Source organism: Dipodomys spectabilis, unplaced genomic scaffold (assembly GCF_019054845.1).
Source record: "Dipodomys spectabilis isolate Male_0828 unplaced genomic scaffold, ASM1905484v1 ptg000558l, whole genome shotgun sequence".
NCBI lineage: Eukaryota > Metazoa > Chordata > Mammalia > Rodentia > Heteromyidae > Dipodomys > Dipodomys spectabilis.
Genome location: NW_024871235.1, coordinates 856,309 through 873,209, shown reverse-complemented (window position 1 = coordinate 873,209; position 16,901 = coordinate 856,309). Strand labels below are relative to the sequence as shown.

The 16,901-nt window shown below is 33.8% G+C and overlaps 1 pseudogene; it reads right to left on the bottom strand.

The window, feature by feature from the left end:
- Window positions 1-7,643: 7,643 nt before the first annotated feature.
- On the bottom strand, window positions 7,644-7,743 carry LOC122100066 (annotated as a pseudogene).
- Between the last annotated feature and the right edge of the window lie 9,158 nt (window positions 7,744-16,901).

Below are 16,901 nucleotides of genomic sequence, written 5' to 3'. Positions count from 1 at the left end.
GTTTGGAGATAAGAGGCTCATGGACTTTCTTGCCAAAATGGCTTCAAACCATGATCGTCAGATCTCATCCTCCTGAGTAACCAGGAATCCAGGCATAAGCTGTCTATTTTTTAAATAGTTTAGTAAATCATGTAGTTACAGAAGTTATAAATTATCATTACAACCTGTGTAATAGATGTGTGTATATATATATATCAATGCATACAGACAGAAATATTTTATCGTATCTTTGTATCTACAGTAGATTTATGAAATATCAACCTTCGTTGTAAAATAAAATGGAAACAAAAGTTATTAAGGAGCAAAACAAAGGGAATTGTCACAAGTTTCTTGTTGTTGAATATGAATTGCGAGAATCAGTTTGGGAAAACCATCTTAATTTAACATAATGGATAATGGGTATTAATTCCAATCTATCTATTTGCCCATATTGTGCATCCTCACACATGAGTGTCAAAATCAAACCACAATTTTTGCTTTTGTATTTAACGCACCTGTTATAATTTAGGGGATTGATGAAGTACTCAAATAAAGATTAAAATAATAGTAAGTAAGGCTATGAGTTAGAGCTGAAAATGTTTTTAAATATTATAATAGCTAATTAAATTGAAATTTTCTTACTTTTACTCTATTGTCATGTCCCTCATTCCCACATTAGAAAAGTACATAGAAGGCTCTCAGTAAATTATGTGTATAATCATGAAAAAAAATGTATTGAAAGAATATGGGCCCAGTGTGGTTTTAGCTTATTGAGACCTGTAGGGGGAAGTGTGTTTTTGAGGCCTTGCAAAACGTTGTGATGGAGATGAAAGGAGGGATGTGCTTATTCTGGAAAATTGTCTAGAGGATTGCTCCCAGAAAGATAGTGACGAATTCTTCCAAAAGATACAGCAAAATCACTTCCACAACCATGTTCACTGCTGCACTATTTACCGTAGCCAAGTTATGAAAACAGCCCAGATGTCTTATGGTGGAGGGATGGTTGGAGAAAGTGGGGCACGTATACACAATTGGATTGCACCCATCCATTATGAAGACTGTTACATAATTTGCAAAAAATATGTTAAGTAAACTAAGTCAGAGCCAGACATACAAAAGACCCATGTTCTGTCGCGTATTTGGAACATAGGACTTTATGCAAGTTTACACAACAGTATTAACCAAAGCATGCTCTTTGCAGACAAGTATTTAAAAGTGTAATTTCTTATAAAATTGAACTTTTATTCCAACAAAATGAATACCAAGAAACTATCATTTGGAAGATATGAGCAGAAGTCAAAGGGAAGGAATAAAGAGAGTTATGGATGAAGAGAGGGAAGGTATAATATTCAATGCAGAAACTAGAAGAAATGAAAGTGGGGTGAGGTTTGGAAGGGTATTGCAAAGTTACGTAAAGATCCATTGTACTTATAAACTGATTTGTTGAATGGAAATTCCTTCATACAACTATTTAATAAAAATATAATTAAAAACAATGGAGACGGGGCTGGGAATGTGGCTCAATGGTAGAGAACTTGCCTTGCAGGCCTGAGGCCCTGGGTTCGATTCCTCAGCACCACATAAGCAAAAATAAAAAGCCGGAAGTGGCACTGTGTTTCAAGTGGTAAAGAGCTAGCCTTGAGCTGAACAGCTGAGGGACATCACCCAGGCCCAGTGTTCAGGCCCCACGACTGAACCCCCCCCCCCCAAAAAAAAAAAAACAGTGGAGACATCTGAACCTTAAACTGTGTTCTCTTAAATCATGAGTCAAAATAATAGTTTCCTTCTCAAAAATTTTCTTTGCAGTTATTTTCCTCAAAATGACAGAAAAGTGACCAACAAAATGAATGTCAATACATCACATTGCATATCCTAAAGAGAAACAATATAAAAATCACAGTAAAAATGTTAGAATTCATCACATGATAAAATAACAGGTAGAAAGGATCAAATGCTGATTGTTTTTCCAAGTACATTACCTATGGTATCTAATTTAATCCTCACAATAATCCCATAAAGTAGAACTACTTCTATTTCTAATTCTCAGATGATGATATTGAAGTCTTCAGAGTTGGAATTACTAGTACAACATTTCACAAATGGTAAATCTTAGCCTGCGGCCCATTCCCACCGTATCAAATAACTTCATTCTATTTTGTGACTAAAATACCAGCACTTAGTCCACTAATTCTAGGAAAATTTCCCAGAATTATTGTCCACACTCTAATAATATTTCACTTTATCTTTGTTAGAAAATAGGAAACTAAGCGGAATGTCGGTGGCTATACCTGTAATCGTAGCTACTCAGGAGGCTGAGATCTGAGAAACACGGTTCAAAGCCAGCCCAGTCAGGAAAGTCCGAGAGATTCTTATCTATAATAAACCGCTAATAAACCGGAAGTGGCACTGTAGCTCAAGCGGTACAGTGCTTGACTTGAGCGGAAGAGTGCAGGGACAGTACTCAAGCCCAGAGTTCAAGTGCCAAGACCAACCAAAAAAAAAAAAAAAAGGAAATAGGTAACTGCAATATGAAAACTCCAAGTTCATAATCAATTTATACCTCCCTGGTGAAAGGAACTGCTAAACTATAACATTCTTGATTTCTAGCTCAAAATTGTAGAAATTATATTCTATCCCATGACAACACTGCATCGCAGTCATACTGAAAGAATAATCTCCCCAATTCCTGATGGAAACAGATTGCAGGTCTTATAGACCAATCATTTCCACATTGTAGCTCACATAAGTTGTTTACCATTAGAGGTATTTTGATTGCTTTTTATACCCAACATTTTGAGAGAAATGTATTACTTTAAAATGTTATTAAAGCAAGACTGATATAAAAATCACCTTTGACCCCAGATAAATATTTACCTTTCATATACCCCAAAATGCAGTCTTACCTATCATTAATGTTAGGAATGAGAGGTTAAAAATCATGGACACCAAGACCTAAGCATGAATTAAAGACTCTCCAACTTGTGAATACAATTGGTTTAAAAAGACATCAATACTACTGCATGTTTTTCAAAATTTCTTGTGATATTGAAGATTCAATGATAAAATATTAACACTTGAAAATAACTCATTTTCTTGGGAGTAGGACAGAAAACACAAGATTAATCCATCATTTTCAAATACCTTTATTTTTCTACAAATTCACTCATAATTATCAAGATTAAAAAACTAACTGAAGTACAGAGCCACAAAGGAAATAATTTAACTGCATCATCTACATTCAAAAACTGTTACTGGGGCTGGGAAGGTGGCTCAGTGGTAGAGTGCTTGCCTTGCATGCATGAGGCCCTGGGTTCGATTCCTCAGCACCACATAAACAAAAAGGAAAAAGCCGAGTGGCGCTGTGGCTCAAGCGGTAGAGCACTAGCCTTGAGCTGAAGAGCTGAGGGACAGTGCCCAGGCCCAGAGTTCAAGGCCCCACGACCGGACCCAAAAAAAAGAAAAAAAAACTGTTACTAGAAAACAAAGTTATACTAATAATTAGCTTACCAAATTCACTTATATCCTTTTATTCTATTTCATAATATTTCATAATATTCTATTGCATAAAAAGCCTATATACCCACTTATATCTTCAGATCTTAATATTTATTTCAGAAATGTCTATAGCTCTATAGTCAATGAACTGAAATAATACTAAATATATTCAAAGGCTTTTCAGAAATTGCAAGACGCTCTCGGGGTTGTTATTTATATTGGAAAAGATATTCGAAAAGCCTTATTTGTTAAAGTTGTGATAGTTACTTCCACAAAAGAGCCATTAGTGAAGATCCCATTGCATGTACAAAACAACTTCAAATGCATGCACAATCTGGAGGTGACACATGTTTTTTGTTTGTTTGTTTTGAAAGGTATATCTAGCAAGCTTATCCACAATACTGGTTTTCAGTCAATATGATGGGATATTCAAACCTAATAAATACAGGGTTGATTATCTTAGTGAGAATAGATATGATGTTACAAAGAAAGTTATTTTCAACAGAAATCTGGAAAGAGTTTATTCACCTTGTGTTTCACAGGAATAACCAGAGAGTAATACCTGTTTGGTCAAGTCAGTCAAACTCACTCCATGAGTATATCTTAAAAGTATAATCAATTTAAGAGGTCAAATACATATTTTGTACTGACAGTCATCTTACAGCAATAACTTACTACCTAATTATATCTGTATCTTCTTACCTAACATATAATAAGAGCTGAAAGTGGTCTCTTTTATCTAACTTAATGTTGTATATGTTTTTATTATGATGATGTTATTATTTGACAAATAAAATGTACAGAAGGGTGGCTCCACAGAAATGACATGACAGAACACTGATAAATAAAAACATTGCAACACAGTTAGCTCTTTTGAGCCTCACCTTGTCCACATTGGCAAGCAACATTGCAACAGCACACACACACATATACACATACACACATGTGTGCACATGTACACACATATACTTCCATGCTAAATTCAGGGTTTAGTACAAAAAAGTACAAATAAAATTTTAGTGATTAGGACAAACGTTAATTTGCCTTATTACAAAATAATACACAATCCAGTCACCATGGGTGTTACATTTTACTTGCCTCGCCACATGTGACCACTTAATTTATTTTAATTAATTAATTAATTCATTTGTTTGGTGCTAATACTAGGCTTGAACTCATGGCCTGGCTCTGTCCCAGAATTTGTCGTTTTTTTGTTGTAGTTTTCTCAAGCCTAGAATTTTACTGCTTGTCCCACAGCTCCATTTCTAGCTCTTGCGGGTTACTTTCAAATCAGAATTTAATGGACGTTTTTTTGCTTAGTTTGGTTTCAAACCACAATCCTCAGATTTCATCTTTCTGACTAGCTAGGATAAACACATGAGCCACAAGTGTGGCTTCTAGTTTTTCCTCTATAGCTATCTAATACACATATTAGATAGTAATTTAAAACCTAGAGTATAGAAGCAAGTTGTACAGTGATGATATTGTCTTGTCAGAAATTTAAGCTAGTAAATTTCTTCTTAAAACCATAAACAAAAATACCATGGTATAATATAAGAGAACTCATTATTGAACATATGAGCTTTAAGTGCTTTCTAATAGATCCATTATTTGTTACCCAACATTAGAAAAAACTATATAATGCAGTAGTAAAATAGAAGTCCTTTGTAGGAATACTTAATTACCTTGTTTTTAAAGATACTTGTTTTCATCTAAAAAAGTAGGCATGTCTATTGTCTTGATGTGATTTTGATGATTGAAGGTGCTTAATGAGAAGTCAAAGTGTATTACTAATCCTTTGCTATCAATTAAATCTCACCTTTTCTTCTTGGAACTTATAATTATTAAAGCAATAGTTCAGAATCAGCAAGCAATAGTTCAGATTCACACTTCCAGTGCAAGTGGATCACCAGTAATTAATCCTTGATACCATTTTCCAAAAAGTTTTGTCACAGATGCAATCGGCCTGCCTTCTCTAGCTGCTTTCCTAGCCTGGACCTATTCCTTCACTCTTCAGGAAAAGTGTGATTCAACTGATTTCAGTCAGATCTGTTACTAGAATTATCAAGGATTTAGATTTTTATCTGTAATTTGGTCAAAACTATGTCTCTTTTATGTAGGCTAATAAAAATGTATTTACTAATTTCAAGTAAATACATAAATTCCATTTCCATCTCTTTTAAAAAATAAAATTGTTTGCTCTATAAATTGATCAGAGGCATGGATTTTGTGGCTAGCTAGGTCATTGCACATCTGTCTCTCTCTTCCTCTCTCCCTTTCATGGTTCTCATAGATAATGTGACAGCTCCATAATTATCCTAATTAATTTTGCTTTTATATTTTTGGTTGCATCATTTCACTTTCTGCTCTGCCATTTCCCAAATCATTTACATAGAAGGCATTATTTCATATTTTCTCATTCCTATAATAAGCTGCACATGAAGACACCACTGGTCCCATTTTCAGTCTGTACCTTTGAATATGGAGGAAAACCTTTCCTCTGCTCTCTATCAATTCCCTACTCTCCAGTTAGAATAATTTCCAATAGTAAAATTGGAAAAAGATAAAGAAAATCACGGTGAAATAACAGATGTAGAAAATTCACTGGATTTTTCTGACCAGTTCAACCAACGTGAACTATTAGGGAATACATGTGCACCCCATTCCCACTGGTACTCACTGTCTCTGGTTAGGCAATTCTGATGAAGACAAGGAACAAGATGAAAAAGTGAGGAATGGTATCATTTGCAAAAAAAAATGGAGAAGTATTAAAGCAAATTTTTGTTTGGGCTGCTGAAAATAATTGGCTTACTACAGTGCAGACACTGCTTTCCTAAAAGGCCACTCATGTGAATACTAGGGATGATGATGAGTATACTTCTCTTCATCGGGAAGCCTCCAGTGGGCACTTAGAAATTGTCCATGAGTTGGTGGCTCAAGGCAGATATTCATGCAATTACTGTGAATGGCTAGACACCTCTGCACAGTGCTTATATGTTGAATAATACCAGAGTGGCTGCTTTCTTAGTTCACATTGAGTCAGATACCAATGCCCAAACTAAAGTCCTCTTGACTCCCTTGCATCTTGCTGCTTGGAATAGAAATAGCAAACATATGCTGGATCGCCTTCTATTGAAGCATTATATCAAACCAGGTCTGAAGAACAACTTGGAAGAAACTGCATTTAATATTGCCAAAAGGATAAATATGTATCAAAACCTCTTTTAAATTGTGGAAGGCTGTAAAAATTGTTCTCTTAACTCATAATGGTTTGGTTAAGATTCTTAAATTTCAAAAATGCCAATCCATCTTTGTGTCTGTACAAAATATTTTGACAATACAAAGCAACAGCAATATCTTACTTTAAAAATTCATGGATTCCATAGTATTCTTCAAGTGAATTGCCTGACTTTGATGTCAAAATGTATTCAAGAGTTGTTTGTATACATCTATAATGATTTCTGCAGGGTTTGTGATTTTTAAATCAGAAATACTTTAACTTATCTGTTGAAATTAGTAGTACAGAAACTAAAAATATTTCTGGTGCTTGTATGAAAAAAGTATATTTTAAAATACTCTGTATTTTGTTTGTATAATGTTCATAATCTATTTAATTCTCTCCTAGATATAATACTTTGAATTATACATTGTTTTATAATATATAGGTTCGTTAATAAATGTGTTATTTCAGATAGCATTCCATACAGAAAAAGTTTAAGATTCCTTTTTTTTCCTAGGTCCTTATAGTATTTTATTTCTTTGGGATAAAATGACAATGTTATCCAATTTCAAATGTTTTGTAAAGATTATGCTATGTAAAGGCCATTCTAAGGTGAGGATTTAACGCACTGATGTCAAACTAACTTTCAGTTCAATGAATTACATATATTGTTACATTTGCCTTTTTAAATTTTTTATTGTGAAAATACTGTACAGAGGGGTTACAATAACATGGGCAAGATAATGAATACATTTCTTATCAAGCATTGTAGCCTCCTCCTGTATTTACCCTTCCCATCCATTCCCATCCTTCCCTTGCTCCCCCACTCAATCCTCCCTCTACCGCTCCACCCGCACAAAGTTGTAAAGTTTATTTTTCGACATAACGACTTGTATTTTTGTAATCAATTTTTTAATAACTGTTTTTCATTTCTTGCATCTCAAGAATGAAAAATATGGAATATTTCACAAATTTTCATATCATCCTTGTGCAAGTGCCATGATAATCTCTATATTGTAGTAATTTGGGTAAACGTCCTGCTGAAGCATGTAGTATTCTGTAAATTTAAGTAGTTATTGATGCAATCTTTATACAGGCATATATCCTTGGTTGACTGTTTGTAACTAGGAAACCTTATTGTTCCTAAAAATGTTATTGATCTTACTTCTCTAAAATTCTGTGTATATTGGGAAAAGCTTATATTGTTTGGTCGATTGCTCACATTTGCAATTTTTTTGTCAATGACTATTTTAAGTCTTTTTCATTTTAAATTTGATCATACTTTGAAGCCTTTATAGCTAGGTCCAAAGGTGATTGTTTTTCAAGTACTTATTTATAAACTGAGTAAGCTTTGTGGAGCTAATGGATTCAAAGTAAGCCTTGCTTAAGAGCTACTTCTAAACTTCTGCAGCTTAAAAATTTCTAAATGATGTCTTATTGGTACAAATGTCTACCTGACCCTTTATTCTTCTTCCCTGTAGCAACAGACCAACCAGAATACCCTGACAGCATAGATTTTCTTATTGGAACAAAACTAATATTAGTTAAAAGGGATCATAGAGAGATAAACAGTTAAGACAGAATCATTTAGGCTAGAAGGTATTTTATCAAAATATAATTGTTTTTTATACCTAACATTTCAATAGTAGCTAAAGCCAAGAAGGTGAAAAAAATTTTCACATGCATGATTACCAAATGTCCTGGCCAGTCTACCATCCATCCAGGCAGGAATTTACACTATTGCCTTTCTTTCATCAAATATTTTCATAGTTAAAAGAGAAGTCTATATGTTTCTCCTCGATATTAGGCCTTAAATTGGTAATGTTTCAATCACAGTGTTTGCTCTTGCCTCTAGGCTGTAAATCTCCAAATGGTAAAGCTTTAGGTCCAACTCTACCAAACACTGAGGTAGAAATAATGGAATAATATTTTAAAACACAGTTGCCTTTGATACCCTAACCACAACAGAACATTGCAAAACATGTGCCTTTTTTCTTATATTTTATAGTTATATATTTTATATTTATACGTGCTGATATTTTATTTCACACAGTGAAACTTACTAGAATTAATTGATAATTTGACAAATAAATAGATATTTATTACAATAAATAGATTGGAATATAAAGAATAAGGTTTAGAATGTACATTAGAATGTAAAAAGTATCAATGCAATGTCTTTGGTATAAACTTGTGATATGTTCTAAGTATTCTTGGTCTTCTGAATTCACATTGTAAAAAAAAAAACAATTGTTTTCCTCTAATCTATAAGGGATTTTACTCTGCTGCTCTGTTTATTGTTTTAACTCACTGGTTGCAAAATGTTTTTCTCTATATTTCTGAAGCATTTCTACTGATTGTACCCAAATTTTGCTGATATGATATCTAAAAGGTATTATTCTTCTGCAGGATCCACGGGTCCTAGGATCCCAGGTCTTAGTTATCCTCTTCATCTGATAACAAGGGGAAGATTTCTCACCTAGGCTCATGAAACATGCCAACAGAAAGTAATTGAAAATCCATCTCAATTCCTTATGACACCAGAATTAGTGGTAAGCAATTGTGTAATGCAATGCAACTTAAAATGAAAGATGAGATCACAAAATCTGAGAGAAAGTACAGTAATTCAAACTTTCAGTTTACAAATGACCAGCCCATATGAGTGACCAAGATCACAAATGTCACAAAATTATTTTTAATACCCCTCTTCTAATGATAACTCAAAGATTTCAGTCCAGCATAAGTAGGCAAAAAAAAAAAATAGTTCCTAGAACGATAGATCCATAATTGGTCTACCAGGGCTAGGAAAACTTGACTTACAGGTCAAATATAATTCACAAAAACATTAATTGAGAAGATCGTTAATGCTTCAAAATACTGGTACTTCAGTAAAACTTGTTTCTGTAGAATAAAAATGTTATCATTCTCAAACCAACGATAACCTACACTTAATCTCCTGAAAACAGATTCCTTTTCAAATAATCTTTTAAAAATCACATTCACCAAAATAACATTTGACAAGTAGACAATATTGACATTACAAATTTTTCAAGTTTAGGGTGCAAGTTACAATAGAGTAGTTTTATTTACCCAGCACTAATGCCAAACAGGTTCAACCATTCATTAAAGTGTAGAAATAGTACCATCCACCATTTGTGTTGTTCAGTAGGTGCCTTACAGAAATGTGTCAAATAGAAAAACCTCCCATAATTCAAACCCAAACACTAGCTAATAAAGTAAGTTTAATCACTTACTAAGGTACATTTTAAAAAGTCACAAATAGTTGCTTTATCATATGTTGTTTTATGTTTTACCTATCAGTCTAACATAGTAAGAAATATGACTTAAAGTCATGAATATGGGTACTCATCAGAGATGTGACAAACATAAAATCTGTCTTCTATTTCTACCAAGTCTTCTTCTTATTCCAAAACTTATAGGTAGTAGAAAATATTATCCCATGTAAAATAAAATAATCACAAACCTTTTTCAAAGCCATTTATAAAATTTGTTAGTTAGGAATATATTCTAAGCCATTTTTAAACTTTCTTGTTGACTAAAGATTAATCTTACAAATAGATGAGAATAAAATCATGTCTAGGTGCTTCATATCTCCAGTCTTGCAAATTGTTATTGCAGATGAATGAATTATGGAAATATAAGCTGACATCAGTTCAAGTGTACGCAGGATTGAAACTCCATGGATAGTATATAAACCTTTCAAAATATTAACAGTTTAACAGAATGACTATCAGGAAGTTGAAACCAGAGAAGAATAATAGTAAAGACAGAATGAATGAAAAATGGAACAAGGGGCAAGTACAGCTAGAATACTCAATGTACACATGTGATAAAGGAAGTGATAATTCTGAAATACATCTTAGAGAAGGGGTTGGTTGAGAATGATAGAAGGAGTCACTCTGATCCAGGAGCATTGGACAATTAGATGGACATATTTATTGCAATACACTTGCACAACCTTTTGAAATTTAATTAAAAAACACAACAAAAAACAAAAACACACAAAAATCACAACCAAACAGCAATCTCTAGAGAGGATGTATATGACCTCTCAAAATTTTAAATAGTTCATAAAGGGTAGTCTTGGGAATAGCAAACAAAGCTGTTCAAAGAGGGCAGTTTGGGGTAGCAGAGAATTTTGAACAGATTTAAGTAGATTGTCTAAGGTTGTGAATCACCTACATCTGCTGCAAATATTTTCTTCTGTGAGTTCTCTTTGTCTGCAATGGATACTCCAGTCCTCAGCCACACTTGATAGCTTGTGAAGATAGAATGGAAGAAACAAGATCAAGAATCCATTACTCCACTGGAGACAGAAGAGTCCTCTATGTTTTCTCTCATCTCTCTTCACTACTCTTTCTTCATACTTTTAAGTCAAGTGATTTTGAATTACATCTTTCATTCTTTGTTCTGGCAAAATAATTAGCCAAACTAATTTACTAAATATTATTTGCCATTTTTTTTCTACCATGCTGTTTACTTGTCCAAGGGAGTCCATTAAGCTTCACCATTGCATTTGGTTGCCACAAAAATCCAACATCTATGTTAATGAGGACAAACTCTAATGTAAAACTTTGTCTCCAAAAAACCGATCCAAGAAGCTGTGGTCACAAATATTTAGCTATACTTTTTTTCTTTTACCTTGAAAGTCTTCTTGTGTCTAAAGTTCCACAAAAATAAGTACTCCACTACTTTTTGGTTCAATCACTTCTAACCTCAAAGATATATTTTGCTAACAAGATGCTTAGAGGAAACCGAAGTATACTCCACTTTTATGTTCTCTCTTAAGACTCTCCTTAGATACCATATCAGGATCAGTGAAGTTATTCTTTGCAAAATTATTTCAATAGATTATTTTTTCTTGGTCTTGCATTTGCTCAGCAAGATGTATGGAACAGAATAGAGTTAAATCACCCATACCTTGGGTAACAGTGTCTATTACAATGGACAATGCTTCTATGTCCTAATTCTATGTCCTCCTCTTAGCTCTTCCCTGATTTCCAATTAAGCACAGCTTCTTGACTTCAAGTCCAGTGAAGCTGAAAGACTATAAGATCTCCTCCCCACCCCACCCCGCTACATCTTCATGGTTTCTCTTTTGAAACTCTTTTAAGTTGCCTCATTTGGTCGTAGAATTTATTTTCCTGTCCTCATTCAAACTGTTCTACATTATAGTGAGCCAAATAGGCTCTGTAAAATCACTTTAGGTAGCAAAAATATTAAGACAATCTATATCAAAATTTTTGGCCTCCCTCCACTGCTGAAGTCAGTATGCTTAGATAGGGCTTCTAAGAACATTGTTTTCTTACCCTTTCAATTTTCTCAATTCTTTTCTGATCCCAAACTTTTTGGCTTATGTAATAAGAGAAGTCTTCACTACCTCATGTTAATAAGGATATTATTTTTTGTGAGCTACTTAGAAATGTGTAATCATTGGCGTAACCAATCAGATTTTTTTCTGTGTTTCAGTGCTTCACGTGCAAAGACATTGTGGAAAGTGTTACAAACAGAAAAGTGTGAACCCAATACCTTCTTTCATTTTGAAGGGCCCTTTCTCCCTAAATATTTTGACCCAAATTATCTTTTTCAAAGAATAATTTTGGTAATTAAAGGTCAATTCACAAAATTTGATGTCTTAGTTTTCTTAAGAACTTTGAATTTCACACAGTGAGAGTATATTTCCTGGGTAAGGACAATTCTCAAGGGAACCTACAGGATTTACAGTAAGGTTTCTGAAGTTTGTTTAGTGTGAAAATGAGCTATCTTTACCCACATTGCTCCCTCTCAACTAGGTCTCCATAGCTTTCTTTGCATGTAAGCTTATTTTCCCAGGCAATTTTCTTAATAGGCTAATTTGTTAAAAATTTGAACAATTAAAATATACCTGTCATAATTTTTAAACTCTTTTGAAATTCCTTTATCAGAATCACGTTTCCCCAATCCTAATTCAACCTTTTCCATCAAAAACAGTAACATGTTGTTTACATGATATAGTGTCCATGCAGCTATTATTTTCCAGTGGCTTTATGTGTTTATATGAACATATAAGCTGATGCTGAGCAAAATGAACTCCAAGGTATGGAAACAGAGATTTTTTTTGCAGTTGTTTTTAATGTACTATGTGATTTCTATTTTCTTTGGGTTTTCCACCTATGGTTTGGCATCGGCTGTATTTGATTTTGTGCCTTGTGTATTGTGTATACATTTACCTTAATTAGGGAAAGGAAGAGAAACAACAAAATGTCAAGACAAAGGACAAAGGGCAAGCCAATGCAATAACAATACTCACAAGACAATATGTTGGAAATGTACATTAAAACTTGTGAGGAGTATTGAGGTAAAAGAAAAGTGTAAGAAAAATGAAAGAGGGGGTAAAAGTTTGAAAAGTTATGTATTCACTACCTTACAATTACTGTAACCCATTGTTCACCAATTTGACAATAAAATTAAATTAAAAAATAAGCTACATAAAAAATAATTTCACTGTATTGTTATAGTAAATATTATTTTATATAGTAACTTTTTAAAAATCAATATTATTTGGCATCTAATTTGAATTGATTACTCCTTTTTTTATCAGAGAGTCATCAACTTGAATGTTATCCAACTAGACAACATTTTCACAATAAACTTGACAATATTTTGAAAAAAGGAAAAATTTAGTACTTTCCCATACTAAAACTGAATATAGTTTAATTCTATGGAAACCCATAACTTTTAAAAGTAAATGAGTTGTTAAGAGGACAGAATATATGTGTTCCTCAAAATTCCTATGACTAATAACAACTCATTTTCAAATTCTGAACATTCCATAGCTGAGAGATTCAAAACAGTACCTGTTTGCATGTTATGTAATTTTGCAATAGATGCAGTTTCCAATGGAGTGTTACATATTGAGAAGTCAACAGAAAAATAGCCACATTCTGGTAGAGGATAAAATTATGAAGCATCTGTAATTAATTCTTCAAGAGTAAGCAAATTTTATCAGCGTAAGCTATAATTTCTATGAACCATAAATCCAAAGATTTATGCCATAAAGTCATCCTAGTCCAATAATTTCCAACTTGTAAAGTGCACCTTAATATTCCCTTAATTCACATCATGAATAGCTTATCTCTATTGTGAAAAAAATACTACACCTCTGATAATGTGATTCTCTCCTTGTTCTGGAAAGAATACTACAATTTACTGGGTTGCATAATTTTTCCCCCAGTGAGATTCTTTTTTTTTTTTTTTTTTTTTTGTCAGTCGTGGGCCTTGAACTCTGGGCCTGGGCGCTGTCCCTCAGCTCTTCAGCTCAAGGCGAGCGCTCTACCACTTGAGCTACAGCGCCACTTCCGGTTTTCTGGTGGTTTATTGGAGATAGGAGTCTCACGGTCTCTCCTGCCCGGGCTGGCTTTGAACCGCGATCCTCAGATCTCAGCCTCCTGAGTAGCTAGGATTACAGGCGTGAGCCACCAGCGCCCAGCTTCCCAGTGAGATTCTTGAGATCAGAACACTTGCAAATGTTATTTATATTTATACTTTTTTAAACTATCACAGATATTTAGGATGCTAAGGTCAGAAGATTATGGTTCAAATATCCAATAAATTCAGAAAATGTCAGACACAGGTGGCACTGAGATTGAAGTGGTAGCGCACGAGCCTTGAGCATAAACAGGCTCAGAGACAGTTTCCAGGCCCAGATTTCAAGCCCTAGGACAAACCAATAAAACAAAAACAAACCCCAAATGTAGCATTTTTCTCATTGTATACAGAGGCACGTAATTAAGGAAATTGCTTCCTGTGTTACATATAGGTAGAAGAAAGATGTCACACAATTATTCTCTTCATACAATGTTATACAAAACCCTCAAAAATTGCAATTTTTCTATATTTATAAATTAATATCGATTTGTTGGCAACTCTGTCTAGATTATTTACATTATCATTTTATACATGAATTGTTGGAATTTTCTATTAACTAAGATCTAATTATAACTCTCTTGAAAGCATATTCTAGGCAAATAGAATGCCAGAATCATTTGTGAATTTGTCAATTAAACCCTCTACTCAAAAAAATTTTTGTAGTATCCTATAAAATATGAAATTACAAGCAAAACTAAAATATTTATGTTAACTCTAAATTCTAATTTAGCAAGATCTACAAAGTCCTGCTTTAGATGAACTTTGAAATTTCTCTAGGCTTAAGATTTTGTAATCCTTCCTCATTTCTTTGGAATCCAACAGAATGATGCTTACTTACTTTTTCAAATTTTGGGTGGGAATCATGAGCCATTTTGAATCTAGGAATGTTCTGTAATGAAGAGAGCATTTAAAAAAAAACTGACGATTATATACGAGTTGCATTTCAATAGGAAACTTGACTTCTCAAAACATAATAACAAAATTAGCCCAAACTTCCAACTGTGTATTTCTTTCTTGTTGTTTGGTTTGTTTTATTAGACAAAATTATACTACCTGGTCCAGGAAATGTATCACTATTTAATTCCACTCTCTAATCTCCTGTCTTAGTCTGAGTGCTAGAATTCCAGGTTTGTATCACATTGTCCTGCCATGTTTGTTGGTTTATTTAATCTAGACATAGACTAGCAATTCTGAACTTCTCCAATGATATTATCCACTAGACAGAGTGCTCAGAGTGTTTATGTACTATTTTAGAAGATCTTCTAACATTTGACACAGGATATGATCATTTTCAGATGCACCTGCTGGGATCTCTGATTCATTCGATCCCTTTAATAATAGTTACTTGACTCTCTTACTATCTCTCGTCCCTACCTATGTAATAGTCTCAAACTTTTTTGAAGAAAGTTCATGAGGACTTTCTAATATTAAAATTCATCTCTTAATTCTTACTCAGGATGTATTTTCTATTGCTATTTTTAAACTTTTCTACATATTCTAAGAGCTGTTTCATTTGTGTATTTGTGTGTGCACATATAAGTGCCTCTGTGTGTATGTGTATGTTTGTATGTATGTATGCAAAAGCCACAAGCTCTTATTCATCAATCTTGCTCATGCCTGGTATTCCATCACCTGAGACATTCTTCCAATTCAGGTTTTGGCTAGTAGTGTGGCAAAGACTGTTCTGCCCAGGCTGCATGCAAACTGAACTTCCCAGACTGCTTTACATTCTTAGGTTTTGTATCTCCAGAAGTATCAACTTTTAAACTACAAACATTTTTGTGAGTGAAAAGTCTAAGCTGTAGCCACATTTTTAACTCAAAAATTCATATAAAGATAGATGAACATACACATTGCATATGCTGAGTGTACACTGTTAGAAATGTGATCTTAAGCTGCGTGGTGGAGAGATCTGGGGATTGGGGTTCAAAGCCAGCCCAACTAGGAAAGTCCCAGAGACTTTTTTCTCCAATTAACTACAAGAAAACTGGAAGTGGCACTGTGGCTCAAGTGGTAGAGCAGAAGCCTTGAGCTGAATAGCAGAGGGACAGTGCCCAGGCCCAAAGTTCAAGTGTCAAGACCACCAACAACAACAAAATGCAAGTAAAGGAAAGAAAAAGAAATGTGATCTTAGCCACTAGTTCATTGCCAGTATAATCCCTGCTCTCTCAAGATGGACTTGCTTTTCCAGTTAAGTCCAGGCCCTTATATCTGACTTTCATTGGAACCAGAATTATTCTTCCATTCTACTTTTAAAAATTTGTGCGATTAACAAACATGATTGAGAAAGGGAAAAGACTCATACTTCATATTCCACTTAGGAACACTCCCATAAATCTACATATTGGACTTGGCTTTATTGTTTCAATGTTGTCTTATTTGTAGTCTTCTATATTGTATTGAACCCTTATACTTAAACACAGAACTTCTCTTTCTCCTATTGTTGCAAATGTTTCTCTTACTGTTAATTCATGTGCACTAGGGAAATAACGCACAACAAATACACTCACAAAAAGAATGATCTGAGGATCTTCTTCCCATTTAAAATTTGGCTTAATTTGCAGAGCAATTATGAAGTTTGAACTAAATGTACTCATGCATAATGTATTTATAAGCAATATAAATTTTATATTTTCTCTTTTACTAAGTTGTCTCTGAAACACCTATTACCTCATGTCCAAAAGTGTCCTTGTGTTATTTCAATGAAGACAGAAAACATTCATTAGACCTCAAGAAGCACCAATGATTGTTACTGGACTTTGTGGAAACTGATCCCAGG